We start from the raw sequence: 13,923 nt of genomic DNA on the forward strand, positions 1-13,923 counted from the left end.
CTCAGCTTCAGTAGTGGGTGTGAAAGAAGCTATCTGAGGTGTTGAGCCAGCCTGAGCGGGAAACACTGGGCGACTGGGAACCTGTTACCCTGATGTCCTTCCTTTCCCTTCCACGTGCTCCCTGACGCATCAAGTGGAAATGCCTCCAGACCCGCCGTCATTGTACTGGAGTCCTTTTCCAGCAAAGAGGAGGCAGTGGAGAATAATTGACTTTTTCTAACCTTGTTGTGGCCTAGCTCTGGAACTGAGTTTGGAAAGCTCTTGCTTCATCTGATGAAAGCTATCGCAAATTCTAGCACTCAGCTGCAGTTACGCAGAGGGAAACAGGGCAGAAATCTAATAATGAACCTTAACTCAGTACCTACCCATGTGCCAGACATTGCACTTCACATGAGTGATCTCATTCAGTGCTCACAGCCTCTTTGTGACGTAGATCTCATTATTATTCCCATTTCTCAGATGAGGAAACTGAGGGTTAGACAGTAAGTAATTAGTGCAGGCTCACACAGCCAGTAAGTAATGGAGTCCAATCAAACCCAGCCAACGAAACTGAATCCCACACTCTTAATTACCACACCCTAATCACATGCCAGTCTTCATTTATCTGCCCATAAATCACTGATAACATGATTTGGGGGCCTCATATTTTGGCGGGACTAGGGTGCTTAGGTCCTAGATGAAGTTTGAAAATATTTTAACGCAAAAGAGATTTCCTAAAAAAAAAAAAATCAGGTGCAATGTTTCTATAGCTTAAGGGGAGAAAAGTTAACACACGTCATGGTGTGGCTCAGCTCATTTCAACTGGATATGCACACTTTTATTCTAAATCTGCTTTTTCCCAACCAACACAATCTCTGTTTGTAAGACACTTGGAGGTAACTGACGTTAAAGGTGAGCAGGCCTTGCCTCGATGTAAATGTGCCTTATGTCAGAGACCCGCTGTGAGAGATCCTGTCCGTGCTGCCTCTTCTCAAAAATCTCAGTTAAGAATACAATTACTTGTGGTTTTAAATATACAGAACTACTTTTCATGTGCCTGGAAATAAACTGGGCAAAAATTTCCCTTCACCCCACAGGAAGCACTTTCTGTTTGCTTTTTTTTTTTTTTCATTTTTTATTCCATGACTTAAGACGGTTTTGATTTGTGTGTACAGATGCCAGCAGTGAGGGTGGGGAGTGGAAAGTCTGTTGCATTAAAAGTGGAATGTTTATTATTACTCGACTTGTGGGCACCAGGGTTGGTAATGCTGTCTGTGTGCTTACTTTTTTGAAGTTCCACAGGTGAATGTCTTTTTTTTGCTTTGCTTGAAACTTACTGAAGGCAATATTTGCATGTGCACAGGAGCCCACACACCAGAACCTTTGAGTTCAAACAACGGGGTTAAAAAGCACTTGCAAGGTTATCTGTGCTACACCTAAACTGGGTGTGCCAATCTAAAGTAGAAAAGCAGTGAAAGAGAAGTGTTGTCCCTAATCAAGATGGTTTCTCCTCCGAGTGGCACCACCATCCTGGCCCTTATTTAGCCAGAAGCCTGTGTGTCAGCCCCCTCTGCTCCTCGTGAATTCACCAATGAGCCCCACGTTCTACTTCCTGGCTGTCTGCCGTGTTGTTTTTCTTCTTTTCTTGCCAGGGTCACTGCCTTAGGTCAGGCCTCCAGCATCTCTCTCTGCACCTTCCTGTCCCCACACTGGCCCCATATCAATCTGTCTCCACATTACAAGCACTAAATAATCTTTGTAAAATGTAAATCTAATTCACCTTGCTCCTCTGCTTGGCACTCTCCACTGGCTTCCTGTTAGTCTGAGATCCGGCCCAAACTCCTTACAAGACCCGTTGCAATAGGGCACCAGTTCGGCCTCCTCTCGTGCCATATTTGCTCTTTCTTCCTTCTGCGTTGAACACTTCAGCCTTATTGAATAACATGGTGTTTCTCAAATTTCTCAAGCTACTCTTCCTTCAACTGCCAGGAGCTCTTTTCACATCTCTACTTCCCCTCCCCAGCACCCCAACCTCCCTTCTCCTGAAGAAATCATCCTACCATTCTTCAGGCCTTTGCTTACACACTCATCAGTTCATCAAAGAAGCCTTTCTTGATCCATTCGCTACCAACCACTTCCATAACTAGATTCCAAAGAAGATGCCTTCTTCGCATCCATACCTGCAATGTTGAACAGATTGCCTGGGGCATAGTAGAAGCTCCATTACTATTTGTTGAATGAATGAGTGAATAGTTCTGGACTTTTGAAGGGATAATATGACCTCAGAAAGAATCACCAATTAACACTTTGCTCTTTGAGTCGTAATTTGAGGGCAGAAAAATATCAAGATGTTTGTATTTCACCCTGAAATTGATTCAATACATATAATAATTATCCTGATATATCTCTCATCCAATCATTTGTCCATCTCTAACTAGCAAACAAAAGAACATTCCATTTTAACAGCCAAATAATTTCTCATTTAAGAGTTACTAATTCATGAAGCCCAGCAAACTAACTGCACATTTCCAGGAAGGGTGAAAACAGTCAGTGTGAGATGTGACTATAAAGTGTTATTATTGATATTTTTAACAAAAATACCCCAACTTAGTCACCTTGGCAAACAAGGCCTTCATTCTGATGATGGTGTAATTGCTCAAAACATCCATAAAGCACCTCCCTGTATCTCCTTCCTTTCAGTCTTTCCAGGGTTCCAGTCCCCAGTCCCATCCTTTGCCCCTGGACCACCTTCCTATGGCTCCTATGGTTGATAAACATGCTAGGATCTCTTCATTCACAAATACAAACACATTTTCTCAGACCCTGTAACCTCTGCCATCTCTTACTCTCTTGCTTAGGAAGGAGATGTCCACACTCAGTCTCTACCCTTCACTTCTTTCCAGATCTTCTTCCAGATCTTCTACTGTAGATTGATTTCTGTCTTTATCATTCCATTGAAACTGTTTTTCCCATCTCTGAGCTCCACAATGCCAACTCCAACCAACATGCTCTATCCTTCCCTTCTGTGACCTCTCTGAATCATTTGGTGCTACAGTATTTTATGTTGATATTATACATACGTTATCTTGAAACAGTACCACCCATTCCTGATTAAGTTATCGGAACCAAGGGCCATTATGTTCTTTTAGGCTACAACTTTGTATACCTTTACTCTGATCTATTCTGTCTTGAATAAAGTCTAACTCTCAGAAGGAAACATTTAGCCTCCTAATTAAAACATTTCATCAAGGCCCCTCTACGGTCCCCATATATGGTCAGAAACATTGCTATCTTCTTCTTAACACCCATCTCTCAGACCCCTTCCAGCTTGGGCTTCTTTGCCAGTTCTTCTCATGTCTCTCTCCTCCTAAATGTTGATGTTGATACTTCCCAGAATTGAAGCTTCAGTCTCTTGCTTCCCTCATTCTATACACTCTACTACCCAAATGATAAAGCAGATAATGCCCAGTCAATTAAAATATTATGTGGGTTGAAATACCCACCCCAATTTCTCTTATGTGACTCTTAACCTGATTGTGAAGGCTATCAAAACAAATGTTTGAAGCATAATAGCACTGTTGTAATGAGTACATAATCTTTCCCAAAAGACTGAAACTCAAAAGACTCTCAAGCCCATATGCATACAGGGGCCCGGCAGATGGAACAAATGAATGAAGCGGACCTGGTATAAGGCAATAGGGAGTCGTGGAAACTGGGACAAACTGGAGAGCACACAGGAGAAGCAGCTGACTAGATCCAGCTGTACAGTGCTACAATGGAATAGGAGTCCAATTGAACAATATCTTCTGAATTTCTCCAGATAGATTTAAAGCTCCATCTGGATGAAAAATATTCCAATTTTTAAATTTTTCAACTTATTTTAAAAATTTAAGTTTTTTCATCCTGTACTATAGGAGGCAGACAAAACACTTAAAGATCTAGTTTGGCCCAGGGGCTATCAATTTTTAACCTCTGCTTTAAAGGACAACTTTCACTTGGCAATAAATACATATAAATATCCATATAAAGTCAGAAGATTCTTGTTCTAGACCTCACTTCATTGTTTACCAGCTGTGTGGCCCTAAGCAAGATGTCTACCTTCTCTGAACAGAAGTTTACTTATTTATAACCTCAGAAGATTTGTGTGAGGACCAAAATCTAATGGATACGAAAGCTCTTAAAAATTATTACATGTTGCCAAAAATTCTAGTAATTATAATGTTTAAATTTCACATTTTCCATAAATTTCTAATATTTTAAAAATAGTTCATTATATTTGACACATCTCAAATTTTACACACGGGATCGAGATTGGTGACCCTCTTTCAGAAAAACATGACAATATCATTGACCGTTTTTGGGCAGCTACTCAGAGTAAGGTTTTAATCCCATCTCCCAGTAATTGATATATTTTTTAGGATGTAAAATAACTTCAAGTTTATGAAATTTATTCCATTTTAAAACTGTTCTTTCTGGGGCGCCTGGGTGGCGCAGTCGGTTAAGCGTCTGACTTCAGCCAGGTCACGATCTCGCAGTCCGTGGGTTCGAGCCCCGCGTCAGGCTCTGGGCTGATGGCTCGGAGCCTGGAGCCTGTTTCCGATTCTGTGTCTCCCTCTCTCTCTGCCCCTCCCCCGTTCATGCTCTGTCTCTCTCTGTCCCAAAAATAAATAAAAACGTTGAAAAAATATAAAAAAAAACAAAAAAACAAAAAAAAACCCTGTTCTTTCTTTCCTTCTTTCCTTTTCTGCAAGCACCCTAAGGGCAAAGGTAGCGTCTTCTCCAGTTTCTATTTAGAACCTAATGCCTTTCATGCAAAAGGCTCAGATAAGCTAAAACACAACACTGGAATTTGCTAGAAATTATGGAGGTTAAGTCAGATTATATTAGGTTTCTTGGGTTGTGCTTTGTGTGAACGGATGACACCTACTGGCATAAAACAAAAATCTGCGTTTTGTTTTTAAGAAGAAAAATAAATGTTCATCTTTTAAGCCAAAAAAAAAAAAAAAAACACTTCTAGTAGAGCCTAGCACTATCAAAGTGCAATTGCTAGAGGTACAAGTCAAAGATTCTATGGAATCATGAGAAAATGTTTAGGATATAATTAGTGCAAAAGGCAAGTTATATGTATTACACGTATATGAGATTAATGTTTAAATATTTATATAAAAATGTATAAGGGGCATCTGGGTGACTCAGTCAGTTAAGCACCCAACTTCAGGTCAGGTCATGATATCACGGTTGGTGGGTTTGAGCCCCTCATCGGGCTCTGTGCTGACAGCTCAGAGCCTGGAGCCTGCTTTGGATTCTCTCTCTCTCTCTCTCTCTCTCTCTCTCTCTCTCTCAAATAAATAAACATAAAAAATTTTTTAATGTATAAATAAAAAATATATAGAAACTTTGGGGCCACTGGGTGGCTCAGTCAGTTAAGCGCCCAACGCTTGTTCTCTCTGCTCAGGTCATGATCTCACAGTTTGTGGGTTCAAGCCCTGCACTGGGTTCTGCGCTGACAAGTGCAGAGCCTGCTTGGGATTCTCTCTCCCCTATCTCCCTGTTCCTACCCCGATCACCCTCTCCCTCTCTTGAAATAAATAAATAAATAAATTATATATATCTAAAAAATTAAAAGGATGCATTGTTTTCCTTTGTCTTTTTCTGCACTTTTGAAGTCTCTTCCTATGACCATGTATCATTCTCCTCACTGGAATAACTAAATACTGTGTGTGTGTGTGTGTGTGTGCGCATGTAAAATACATTTTTTCTTTAGCAAAGGTTTTATGAAATTATCTTATGCATGACGAAGCAAAATACCTAAAGCACAAAGGACAAAAGTGATTAAATAGTTTAATAATAAACTTGAAATTTTGGCCAGGCAAGGCTTCTGATTTGTTTTTCTTTTTAAAAAATATCCATTGGTACCTAATTGTTTTTCCAAATGAACCTGAGAATCATTGTCAAATTTTCACAAGTTCTTTCTGTTCAACATCCCCATGCCTCAAATTCCACTGGGATTTGGAGTCAATACAGTATTGAGTGCCCAGACATCTGTTACTACTTCTAATCCCAGGAGCATTTGACAGCCTAGTAATTCATAGCTTTCATTAACCATTTTATTTTAAAAGTCCAGTGAAAGTTTAAGACATATAAAATTAATCTCATATTTTTTAATCAATGTCCATTTTTATTTCTTAATCACTATGTTGTATCCTGAGGAGACTTTAATGGCTATAGAAAATTTACATATAACGAGAGTTTTCCCCAGTCTTGAGTGCTGAACCACTTAAGAAAAGAAGGGCCATGATCTTGCAAAGGTTAGTGGTGTTCACCAGGAAATTAAATGAGTGATGATAACTAAGGCAAATGAGTGACTGTTTTAGATTCATGATAGGTCAAGAAAAATCAGAGATGGCTGAAAAGTTAGATGAAGAAGAGCAGAAGGTCTTGATAACTAAGGTAGGTAAAAGACAGATAATGTGTTAATTCACATTTGTACGGCATGGTACAGGTTAGACGATGCCTATGCCTACATGTTAGGTTGAAAACCAATGATTTGCCCAGAAGAGTTACCATTCCCATATTTTAGGGATGGAAACCTAAGTAAGTCCCAGAGAAGTGGAGTATTTTGTTCAAAGTAGCTATGCCAGAGTCAAAATCAGAACTCATATATGCTTCTAGATTAGTGCTCTTATAAGTGTCTAGAAAGAAACAAACGAACAAAGGCTTGTAGAAAATTATCTTGGAGGCTTTGTTTTATGTCATTCTCTGAGAGTTTACATTTTCCTATGCCTAAAGATTGCAAATACAAAGAATCTTAGACCCAGCCTCTCCTCACATAATCTTTGATCATTTTCCGGATTATAGATGTGTTGAAGTGTCGAGACTTTTTTTTTTTAAGTTTATTTATTTTCAGAGAGAGAGAGAACCAACGGGAGAGGGGCAGAAAGAGAGGGGTGAACACAGGATCCGAAGCGGGCTATTCGCTGACAGCCCACAGCCCAATGTGAGGCTCGAACTCACAGAACTGCGAGATCATGACCTGAGCTGAAGTTGGACACTTAACTAACTGAGCCACCCAGGTGCCCCCATAACTCTTTGATGTTAGCTTTTCATAAGTTATTTGATATAAAAATATAAACAAAGTTTTGTTGGGTGCAGTTATAAAGTAATGAAAATTAATGCCCCCCCAAAAGAAAATTAAGTTCCACTTTATTTTTTTTTTAATTTTTTTTTCAACGTTTTTTATTTTATTCTTGGGACAGAGAGAGACAGAGCATGAACGGGGGAGGGGCAGAGAGAGAGGGAGACACAGAATCGGAAACAGGCTCCAGGCTCTGAGCCATCAGCCCAGAGCCCGACGCGGGGCTCGAACTCCCGGACCGCGAGATCGTGACCTGGCTGAAGTCGGACGCTTAACCGACTGCGCCACCCAGGCGCCCCAAGTTCCACTTTATTATCAAAATCTTCACCTTAAATCTTAGAATTATTTTGTACCCATTATAGTAGAGTTATCAAGAAACTGTGAGCCCAGCCCGGAACCTCAGACCAGAAGATGAGCAGTTTCTTCAAACGGCTGATTGAATCAATATCCCCAAGGAACAGGGCTGAGGACTATGAGGAAATTGTCAGTGATACAAAAGTTCATCCAGAAGAATAAATATTTTTTATTCCTGACCTGCCATATATTAAAACATATTGTAAGGTTAAAATAATTAGATCATTTTATACCAGTCCAAAGATAAAAAATTCAGTGGAAAGGAATATGTATCTAGAATGAGGCCCTTGGATATATAGAAATTTAATGTTTGATAAAAGCAATATACTAGGTAGGGTTCAGCTGCAGATAACAGAAACCATTCTCTCTAGTTTGACCAGAAAATGATTTGTCACCAGATATTACAAAATCTTTAGAAGGGTTGGAGAAGCAGATTTTGACTTCTAAAAACAATTCCCCGACCCTACCTTACACAGTTCCAATCATGATCATAAAAGCTTCCATGGACACTGTTGGAGGCTATCAGCTCAGGAATCAACTCACTTAAGCCTATCCTGCCTCTGCCATAATTTGTGCTAGCAAAACACATGTCTTTCTATTGATGCCATTCCACAAGTCCTGTGATGGCACATCTGAACCTTAGCTGCAAGAAAGCCCAGAAAGCCCAAGAAAGCCCAGATTTCCCACTTCTGCATTATAGGAAAGCACACTTGGAGGCTAGACTGCGATTTGAGCAAGCCAATCCTTAGTATTCACCAAAAACAGCATTTCGTATCAGCTCAAAGGAAACAGTTATTTAATAAATGATGCCACCAAAATATTTAGATACCTAGTTGGAAAAAATCTGTTTAGATCTATAGCTTAGCATACATCAAAATAAACTGCATATAAATTGCAAAGTTATAAAATTTACATAAAAAACAAAAACTATGGAGAAGTATATTCCAAGGATAAAAGCAACAAAAGAAATCGCATAAACACTAATAGATTGGATTCAAAAAGAATTCTCCACATAGAAATCAAGGATTATAATTCAAACAGATTAGAAACAATATTCATAAGAAAGAGGCAAAGAATTAATATTTTTTATATGTAAAATGCTCATGCAAATTGGCAGGAAAACACTAAGCCGCCACAGATAGGTTAGGCAAAGCACTTGAATATAAAATTGACAAATGAGGGAAAATGTAAAAAGATGTGTCTAAGTATGATAAACAGTAACAAATAAAAAATGGAGTCAAAATATCATCAAAGAAAAACTCAGGACAAAGAAGTTGTTTTATATTTATTAAAAAGTAAAATCACAATAAAGCTTTAGTACTCTTATACAAATATAAAGACTTATCATTGAAATATAGAAATGAAAACTGCCAGAAATATATGGAAAATTAATAGAAACAGAAAAGCTAAGAGATTATTCTTAGTCTTTGAGAGTTCAAATAAGCAAAAAGTTTAAAGATAAAAGTTGAGTAACAAATTATAAAGGTTGTTTTATTAGATATATATTAAACTTTTAGTCTATTAGAGAATATATCTGCTTTTCTAACACATCTGGAATATTTATAAAAAAAATTATTGTTATTGATTCACTCAAAGAAACCCTCAATATAATTCAAGGCAGAAGATGTACACTTTCTTTGATCACTATGAAATTAAAAATTAGTAAGAAAAGTTTAAGTGTTAAAACGATGTCTGCTTAAAAATTTCAAAAATCACTCTCTACAATAACTCTTTGGTCAAAGAGTAAATAGTAAAATGCAATTGTAGACAACTTAGGAAACATGACAAAACACAACTTGCCAAAACATATTAGATATGACCAAAGCTATACCTGGCAAAAATATAATCATATAACTTTAGTATTTTATTAAGTAAGGATGAAATAATACTAATGAGTTAATCATTTAGATCAAGAGATACAAAAGAAAAACTAAGCCTTTAAAAAGTAGAGACATAGAATTAATATATATTTACAAACAAAAAATACTGAATTAGGAAACAAATTATACATAATAAAAGATATGTTTTTATTTTAAAAATCATTAACTGGAGCAAGACTATCTTTGAGGGAAAGATAATATATAAGCACAATGTTCGAAGAAAACACAGATCCTGATGAGATTTTTTTAAGTTTCTTTATTTATTTGGGGAGAGAGAGAATGTGACCACGCACGAGCACAGCAAGGGGCAGAGAGAGGGACAGACAATATCCCAAGCAGGCCCCACGCTGCCAGCACAGAGCCTGACATGGGGTTCTTACTGACAAACCATGAGATCATGACCTGAGCCAAGATCAAGAGTCAGACACTTAACAGACTGAGCCACCCAAACACCAAGATTTTTTTTTTTTAATTTTAAAGAAAATAGAACATCCAGTACCATGTACCATTTTCACAATATGGTTGAAACTGCTAATTTTCTGGGATCTAGAAAAATTGAAACAAATAGGAAACTGAACAGACTAATAACCTTGGAAGAAAATAAAAATGGAACCAAGAAACTAGCCCATACAAAAGGGCTAAACCCAAAATATTCTACAAGTGAGTGCTTCAATCTGGACCACTAGAAGTAAAGACTGAAAACATGTTAGCTTATTTTGCAAAACTGACAATGCTAAAAAATAACAAAGTTAACCCAAAGAAGATCCACAGACCAGTCTCATTTATGAATATATTAATTAAGCTAAAAAATCTAATTTGGGGATGCCTGGGTGGCTCAGTAGGTTAGGCGTCTGACTTTGGCTCCGGTCATGATCTCCCTGCTCATGTGCTGACAGCTCATAGCCTGGAGCCTGTTTCAGATTCTGTATCTCCCTCTCCTCCTGCCCCTCCCCATTCTTTATCTCTCTCTCCCTCTCTCCCTCTCTCCCTCTCCTTCTCCCTCACTCCCTTTCTCTCTCTCCCTCTCCCTCTTTCTCTTTCCCTTTCTCTCTCTCCCTCTCTCTCTCCCTCCCTCCTTCAAAAATAAATAAAACATTTTTTAGATCCAATTCAATGGTTTATCAAGGGAATAATGTACCAAATAGGATTTACTCCCAAAAATGCAAGAATTGCATAATAAGAAAATCTATCTCTCACAAACTTAAAGGGGAAAAATATACAATCATCTTAATGGATGCTGAAAAGACCTTCAATAAATGCAGAATCCGTGCATGATTTTAAAAACTCTACTAATGTATCATAACTAGAAGGATACTTCTTAACCTGATAAAGTTTCTACCTCATATCACTAGACAGAATCATGCTTAATTATGAAGGGATCCTCTAAGGGTTGGAGGAAGGTACTACCCCCACCGTTTTTCATTATTCAGAAAGATATTTAAAAGAAGCAAGTGCTATACATTTTTTTACAAGAGGAGAAACAGTTATCAGATATTTGTTTTTATGTAGTTGATTACCAAGAAAATCCAAGAGAATGAACCGAAAAGGTCTTATGATTAATAAGTTTAGTCAGGTAGCCACAAACAAAATAAATCCAAGAAAAGCCAGTAACTTTCTCTATGACAGGGAAAAAATGAGTAGTTAGAAAACTATAAGGGGAAAATAACAAGTATACATGTCTATATCAAAGCTATGAAACTTACTAAGGGACATAACAAAAGGTGTGAACACATGGAGAGGCACACAATGTTTCTGATTGGGAAGACTCCATCTGATTTTAAGTATCCGTTTCTCTAAATAAATTTATAATGTTTTTCCAACAAAAAACCCACTGGATTTTTCAAGTTTCAAATTTTTTACCAAATGATTTCAGAATTCTTTTGGGGGGGAAAAAAGTTGAAAATAACCAAAACAATTAACGGACTATAATGTGAAGTGTCAAAGTGGTTGAGCCCCAAGAACGGGTATAAGAATTAGCTAAACTGAATATAAAATCCAGAAGCAAATCCACATAACACAGGAATTTAAAAAATGATAGACACATAAATTTCAAGGCAGTGGAGGAAATATGTATTTTTATTACATAGGAATAATTAGCCAACTATTTTTAAAAATTAGAGTAGGGCTCTAACCTCATATAAAATGGCAAAATTCCTGAGTCAAAATTAAATTTTAAAAAATCATAAAAAGAATTTGGAGAAAATTTGGATGAGAAAAGTATATTTTAACTGCTTAGATAGAAGGATAAATTCCTTCCTGGTTATTTCTTGGATATTTTCCTCATGTGTACTATCTTTTATATCTTTTTTTTAAATCAACAACCGTGTTAGAAAAAAAAAATATTTTTGGAAACATATATACACGACTTAATCTCAGGGTGAAAAAAGTATTGTAAGCCTAAAAACAAAGGGAAAATGACATAAAGGAAAAACCTTGATAAATACAATTTATAAAAACTCACAAATTTTCATGCATCAAAAATCTAAAAATAAAGGTCAAATGGTGAAAGCAGAAAAGATATTTGTAACTCTGACAGCAAAAGGCCAATATGATCAATATATAAAACTTCTTACATGTCGTTATAAGAACACTCTAACTTTAAAAAGTAGATAAAGGGCCTGAGTAGGCAATTCACAAAAGAAGAAAGTCAAAAGTTCAAACCCACATTAAGAAAAAAAAAGTTCAAGGGGTGCCTGGGTGACTCAATTGATTAAGTGTCGGACTTTGGCTCAGGTCATGACCTGACAGTTAGTGAGTTTCAGCCCTGCATTGGGCTCTGTGCTGACAGCTCAGAGTCTGGAGCCTGCTTCAGATTCTTTGTCTCCCTCTCTCTCTCTGCCCCTCTCCTGCTCATGCGCTCGCTGTCTCTCTCTCTCTCTCTCAAAAATAAACTTAAAATTTTTTAAAAAGAAAAAGTTCAAGCTCACTAGTAAGCAGACAGAAGTGAAACGGAAAGCATGACATACATTTTTGTCCTACCAAGTTGGCAAAGATATTTAAGTGATATTTAAAGGATATTAAATGGGGGCGCCTGGGTGGCTCAGTCGGTTAAGCGTCCGACTTCAGCTCAGGTCATGATCTCGTGGTCCGTGAGTTCAAGCCCCGTGTCGTGTCGGGCTCTGTGCTGACCGCTCAGAGCCTGGAGCCTGTTTCGGATTCTGTGTCTCCCTCTCTCTCTGACCCTCCCCCATTCATGCTCTGTCTCTCTCTGTCTCAAAAATAAATAAACGTTCAATAATTAAAAAAAAATAAATAAAAATAAAGGATATTAAATGATATCTAAAAGATTTTAAACAAAACCTAATATTCAGCTTTAGTGCAGGAAATAAGTAACGGACACTGTTATCCACAGCTGGTAGGAGTGAATACTGATACAGCCTTCTAAGGGCAATTTGATAATAAATACCAGAACTCTTACAGCACATCACACAGTCTCCCAATCAAGTGGTATCTTCCCAGGAAGCCTGCTCCTGCTCCACTTTTTTCAGATATTTCCAAACAGACCAGGGCCCCTGTTGAAGCTCCAGTAGACCCCAAACCCATACGCAGATGTGTATCCACCATTATAAGTGAAGCTATGTCTACACAAACTCCAACCATCTAGATGTTGTTTTATCTTCTTTATAGCCATTAGAATCATACGAAAGATTGGATTATATTATTTTAATTGTTTAGTGTTGAACAGATAAAGCCAAAACAGTAATGTGAGGAGTACAAACAGAGTACATACCTATTCCAGCTTTGAAAACTTGCCCCGGAGGGACACCTGGGTGGCTCAGGTGGTTGAGCATCCAACTCTTGATTTTGTCTCAGGTCATGATCCAGGGTCGTAGGATCAAGCCCTGCAGCCGGCTCCACGCTGAGTGTGGAACCTGCTTGAGATTCTGTCTCTCTCTCCCTCTGCCCATCTACCCCACTTGCGCTCTCTCTCTAAAAAAAAGAAAGAAGGACAGAAAAAGAAAACTTGCTCTGGAAATAGCTGAAACATATGTATGGTCAGAAAGAAAATAATATCAAACAAATAGAAAGCATAATAGGAACTATTCTGCTCCTTCCCAGACTGAGGGAAGGAGGCTTTGGAATAAGGTTAATGTAACTTGAAGATCAATAAGAAATAAGCAACTTCTAAATGTGCTATATGTTCATTGCTTCAGTAGACTGGTTGCTATTGTATTAAAAAAAAAACTAAAAATTGGGGCGCCTGAGTGGCTCAGTCGGTTAAGCATCCGACTTGAACTCAGGTCATGATCTCACAGTTTGTGAGTTCGAGCCCCACATCGGGCTCTGTGCTGATACCTGAGAGCCTGGAGCCTGCTTCAGATTCTGTGTCTCCCTCTCTCTCTGCCCCTCCTCTGCTCATGCTCTGTCTCTGTCTCTGTGTCTCTCTCTCTTTCCCAAAAATAAATAAAAACATTAAAAATTTTCTTTAAAAAACTAAAAATTAATGTTACATATTCCTATGGATGGCCCATGTCTTCATTTTGCAGTATTTCATCAAACAAGTGATATTCCTCACAATGGATAGGTGGCTCTATTCCCACAAAACATGTCGGCTGACAGCTTGCACAGCATTTT

General features: G+C 38.0%; 1 protein-coding gene across 1 annotated transcript in view; it reads right to left on the reverse strand.

Annotated features, from left to right (window-relative positions):
• Window positions 1-13,153, reverse strand: part of ICOS (inducible T cell costimulator) — a 37,812-nt gene extending 24,659 nt beyond the window's left edge. The window contains exon 1 of the mRNA XM_047873336.1: window positions 13,079-13,153. The gene's annotated coding sequence lies outside the window, so the exon portion shown is untranslated. The remainder of the gene's footprint in view (window positions 1-13,078) is intronic.
• Between the last annotated feature and the right edge of the window lie 770 nt (window positions 13,154-13,923).

Source organism: Prionailurus viverrinus, chromosome C1 (genome assembly GCF_022837055.1).
Source record: "Prionailurus viverrinus isolate Anna chromosome C1, UM_Priviv_1.0, whole genome shotgun sequence".
Taxonomy (NCBI): Eukaryota; Metazoa; Chordata; class Mammalia; order Carnivora; family Felidae; genus Prionailurus; species Prionailurus viverrinus.